This window comes from Penaeus chinensis, chromosome 36, assembly GCF_019202785.1.
Source record: "Penaeus chinensis breed Huanghai No. 1 chromosome 36, ASM1920278v2, whole genome shotgun sequence".
Classification (NCBI taxonomy): domain Eukaryota; kingdom Metazoa; phylum Arthropoda; class Malacostraca; order Decapoda; family Penaeidae; genus Penaeus; species Penaeus chinensis.
The window spans coordinates 35843097-35849120 of record NC_061854.1 but is presented as its reverse complement, the minus strand read 5'-3'; positions in this window follow the sequence as shown (position 1 = coordinate 35849120).

The window sequence follows — 6024 nt, the reverse complement described above, 5'->3', positions numbered from 1 at the left end:
AAAAAAAACTAAAAAAAAACAAAAAAAAAACGGAGTCAAAAATTTATTATAAGAAACGCCCTGATAAAATTCAAATATACCAATTAAAGAACACAGGAATCAGTCTCAGTCAATATTTGAAAGTCGCACAGGTAAACACGCGGGATTTTGCAACAGAATCTTTGATCAATTAGTAATGAAAGAAATTACCGACTGGATAACTTAAGCTGGGAAGATAAGCTGTTTAAACAGGCGAAAATGAGCAGTGAATAAATTAGAGGTGAGGTATAATGGAAAAAAAATTCCCGATATTTGTATGTGTGTGTGAGTTGGTGGGTGAGTGAGTGTGTGTGTGTGTGTGTGTGTGTGTGTGTGTGTGTGTGTGTGTGTGTGAGAGTGAGTGAGTGAGTGAGGAAGTGAGTGAGTGAGTGTGTCTGTGAGTCTCACTCCACTATCCTCTTCCTCCCCCCTTTTCTCCCTCCATCCCCCCCCCCCCCCAAACAGGCATTAAATTCAGCACGCCCCGGAATTATTGGTTCATGAATTACAGACCCGGATACAGCCACCAGGATTAGAATCCAAGGCAGAATACAAATATAATTCTTGGTATCATAATGTCGTACTCAGATACCCTTTCCTCTCACCTCCTCCTCTCTCCCCTCTCCCCTCTCCCCTCTCCCCCTTCTCCCTTCCTACCCCCCCCCCCCCCCCTTTTCCTCATGAACAAACACTTATGGTTGTGACGTCAATTTTCTTTTTCTAAATAAATGATTTGCGAATCCTGCCTCCCCCCCCCCCCCCCGCCTCTCGCCAATGACTCTTCCAAGAAATGCTAAAAATAAAAAAATAAGGAAATATATTAATTAAATCATTTTATAGATAATGACGTCATCTCCATTAACAACAACAACCTCAATAACAGAAACATTGCAAAAAATAAATGAAATAACTACAACTTCACAACGGCAATGAAGTTTTTGCCCATAGCGTCAGTCATTAGTATTTTTTACCATTTGCAAAACTGTATACAAGTTTCCGGATTCAAAATGCACGAGATGTAACTTTGCTGCACGTCAACTATTCCGTTGCCATGGTTACCTCAGGTCCTGGTCTTATCACTTTCGTATCATTATCTAATAAGCATATACAAGCACACACAAATTACATATCTGGGTTATTATAAATCGCAAATGATTTTCTCATTTTTCCGGGGAGGGTAGAAATGTTTGTAAAATTTTCCGCGTATATCAAAATAGGAAAATTCTCGGAACGATTCACAATGACGCATTCACAACCATTTATTTCATCTTTCTATCTAGCCACGCGCACACTCATATTCCCGCGATTTGAACCAAATATATATATTTTTTTTAATAATACAAACAATTCCAAAAGAAAAAAACGCCGCAATATCAACACTTTGAAAGACATTCGAAAAAAAAAAAAAAAAAAGAAGAGCAGATGAAAGCGCAATAACTGAAGCACAGCAGAGCCACCTGGCGACACAAACCTGAATTATTCGCCCAGATTTTATTGGTCACTCACGAATAAATGTATCTATCAGTATCAAATTGTATCTCTGAAATGCGTCTTTTACCTGTTGCCAGGATGAATAATGCATGCGAGAGACTCTATTCGCAGGTGATATTAAGGGAAACGAGAGACGAGAAACTGATTTGTAGGGAAAAATGAGTTTGCGGAAAGAGGTATGCATAGAGGGAGAGGAAGAAAGATAGATAGATGGATGCAGAAGAGAAAGATATATATATATATATATATATATATATATATATATAGAGAGAGAGAGAGAGAGAGAGAGAGAAAGAGAGAGAGAGAGAGAGAGAGAGAGAGAGAGAGAGAGAGAGAGAGAGAGAGAGAGAGAGAGAGAGAGAGAGAGAGAGAGAGAGAGAGAGAGAGAGAGAGAGAGAAAGAGAGAGAGAGAGTTTTTTTTTTAAAGAGAGCGAGAAAGAAAGCAAAAATCCTAACGTAATAAAATAATAATAATAATAAATAAATAAATAAATAAATAAAAAATAAAAATGTCAAAATACGCTCGTGGACGCCCAGGCTGTTACGCGCGCAATTTAAACTACTCGATGCAAGCGCCTAAGAAATCCGAAATCAAGCAAACCCAAACAACGAACTTAAACAAGCAGCCAATCAGGACTCAGAGGCGATTTCTTTCCTTTTCCCCAAAATACTAATCAAGTTATTCCGTTTAGCGCTGGCATTTAATTTCGAATTTCCTTCTGAGCTTCGACGCTCCTGAGATCGATTCCCTCGCAAGTATTCGAGATAATTAACAATATGATAATGATGATAATGATGATGAAATATCAATAACAATCAATATGAATTTACTTAAAGTGACAAAAAACAGCAACAATATATATATATATATACATATATTAATATCCTTATATACATAGAGAGAGAGAAAGACATAAGTAAAGAGACAGAAAGAAAAACCGAGACACAGAGAAACACACAAACACAAAAACACGCAACGAAGACCCGGAATACCAAAAGACGAAAGAGGCAAAGCGAGCGAAAAGGAAAATCGAAAGAGAAAAAGAAGGAGAAACAGCACAGAAGAAGAAAAAGAAGAAGAAGAAGAGGGAAAACAAGCTGATTGCAGGAAACCATATTAGTGCTAACAAGATGTAAAGACCGAGAAGAGAAGAGGTTAAGTTGAAGCGAAGAAATTAGATTCCGCTTAACAAGCAGGCACACACAATCAGAAATGAAAACGAGTATCTTGGGCTTCCGAAATAATAGCGGAGGGGGAGAGGGAGAGGGGGAGAGGGAAAGGGGGAAAGGGGGGGGAGAGAGGGAGAGGGGGAAAGGGAGGAGGGAGAGGGGGAGGGAAAGGGGGAAAGGGGGAAAGGGGGGGAGGGAGTGGGCGAGGGGGTAGGGAGGGAGTGGGGGGAAAGAGAGGGGGAAGGACGTAGGAAGAAGGAGAGAGAGATGGACGGAGGGAGAGGTAGAGGGGGAGGGAGAGGGAGTGGGAGAAGGAGGGGGGAAATGGACGGAGGGAGAGGGGGACGGACGTAGGGAGAGGAGAAGGAGAAGGAGAAGGAGAAGGAGAGGGACGGAGGGAGGGGAAGATAAAGAAAGGAATAGAATGGAGGGCAAAGAGATGGAGGGAAATAGAAGGAAGCGATAAGAGGGAGTAGATGATAGAGAGGCAGAAGGACAAAAGACAAAAGAAGAGAAAAGAAAAGAGAAAAGAAGAAGAAGAAGAGAACGGAAGGAAATTAAACAGCTAAAACAAAACAAAAAGTAAAATATTTAGACAAATAAAAAATAAAATAAAACTCCCATAAAACAAGAGGGACCCAATAGTCATTCCTCTTCTCCAAAATCCGAAAATCTTGAACCAATCCGATGGAAATTTAACGACCTCCCCCCCTCCCCCCCCCCCCGCCCATCCCAATCCCCGGCCTGACCTGCGGCATTAAGAAACAAAAACTAGTGATTAGGTCGACTGTCTCACAGAGGCGCACACGCATATTAAAACGCTCACACACACACACACACACACACACACACACACACACACACACACACACACACACATGCACACACACACACACACGTACGCAAGCATGTAGCACCCACGTACACACACACACGCACAAACATACACACACACACACACACACACACACACACACACACACACACACACACACAGACACACACACACACACACACACACACACACACACACACACACACACACACACGTGCGCAAGCATATAGCACCCACGCACACGTACACACACGTACACACACACACACATATATTTATATACATACACAAATGCATACATATATCACTTCCACTTTAAATAAAAAGAAAAGGAATTGTTTTATTCTGAAAATATATTTGATTATTCCTTATCGTTCTTCCTCCTTGTCCTTTGTGTTACGAAAGGGAAGAAGGATAAACAAGTGAAAGAAAAATATGAATTTAAGAAAAATAGAAAGAGATAGAGAGTACGAGAGGAGGTTGAGGAACAAGACAAAAAAAAAAAAAAAAAAAGGAAAAAGAGGAGAGGAGGAGGAGAAGAAGGAGGGAGAAAGAGATCCTGATGAAGAGGGAAGAAGAAGGAGAAATAAGGGAGTGTAGAGTAGTAGTAGTTTTAATAAGAGGAAGACGAGGTAGAAGAAGAAGAAGAAGAAGAATGATAATAATAATACAAATCATTATAAGAGGAGATGGAAAGAAGAGAAGGGAGGAAAGAGAAAGATATAAAAAAGAGAAAAAAGAAGAGGAGGAAGTGAAGAATAGGGGAAAAGAGAGAAAGAGAGAAACAAGGAGGAGGAGGAAGATTAGGTGGAAGAAATAGTGGTACTGACAGAAGAAGAGAAAAAAAGAACGAAATATTAGAAGAAGAAGACGTGAAAAGAACACTGAAAATAATAAACAGGGGAAGAGGAAGGGAAGAATAAATATAAAAAGTATATACCATAAAGCTTGGGTATAAAGGAAACAAAAACAAAAAAAAAAACTAGGAATGGGATAAGTTCGTTTCCTTCATCCCCTCCCTCCCCCCTTCCCCTTCCCCTCCCCGCCTCCCTCCTCCTTACTTAACCCCTCCCCCCTATTTCTTAACCCCTTCTCATCCCTTTTTCATCCTCTCCCCTCTCTCCTTCCCCAACCCTACCCCCACCCTATCCTACCCTACCTTTCCACCCTATTCCCTACCCCCCCACCCTAAACATCCCCCCCACCTTTCTATCCTACCCCCTCCCTCACCCCCCCCCGAACCTTTTCCCTCCCCCCACCCTATATATACATACACACAACCCCTACCCCCCTTCCTTTTACACCCTATCCCCCCACTCCCCACCCCCACCCACCCCCGCCTAATGGAGCGCACGCCCTGTTGACGGCAGCTCTTTGCATTGCCGATTTATTTAGAAGCTCTTGCGATGCCGCCCGTCTGGTTGCCAGGTTGCAAGGTTGCAAGGTGGAGGGGGGGGGTGAAGGCGTGTTGGGAGGGGGGAGGGTGTGTGTGTGTTTGTACGTGTGAGAGAGAGAAAAAAAGAGAGACCGAGACAGACAGACAAATAGACATATGTATAAAGATAGATAAATAGATAGATAGATAGATAGATAGATAGATAGAAAGACAGGACAAAAATAAAGAAAAAAAGGAAACCCAAACAACATCGGAATCAATACAAAATCTCTGATAAAGACAGAAAGAGAAAGAAAAAAAAAAAAACGAAACAGCAAAATAGTGTGATAAGCAACAAAGCGAGTACGAAGAGAAGGGGAAAGAGAAATCGGAATAAAAAAGGGGAGAGAGGAAATCCAAATAAAAAGAGAGCAAAGCATAACATAAAGGGAATAGTTTCGACGACAAAATAACAGCAATAAAAAATATAAATGTGAAATAAGACCAATAAAAGATAGAGAGAGAAGAGGGGAAAAGCTGAAAGTGAGGGGAAAAGATCAGACGAAAGAGGAGAGAGGAGAGGCATGAAAGAGAAAAATGGAGGAACATGGGAATAGAGGAGAGAAAACATGGGAAGAAGAGACGGGGCGGAAAATCGGGTTGAAATAATAATAATAATAATAATAATAATAATAATAATAATAATAATAATGATAATGATAATGATAATGATAATAATAATAATATTGATAATGATAACAATAATAACAATAACAAAAACAACGACAATAATAATAATAATAATAATAATAGTAATAATTATAATAAAAAGATAGATATATAGAGATATATAGATAGATATATAGATAGATAGATAGACAGAGAGAGAGATAGAGAGAGAGACAGAGAAAGAGACAAAGGGAGAGAGAGAAATTACATTCGAATATGAAAAGCAAGCTCAAAAAAGAAATCAAGAAAGAAAGAGAGAGAAAAAGAAAGAAAGAAAGAAAGAAAGAGAGAGAAAAAGAAAGAAAGAAAGAAAGAAAGAGAGAGAAAAAGAAAGAAAGAAAGAAAGAAAGAGAGAGAAAAAGAAGGAAAGAAAGAAAGAGAGAGAAAAAGAAAGAAAGAAAGAAAA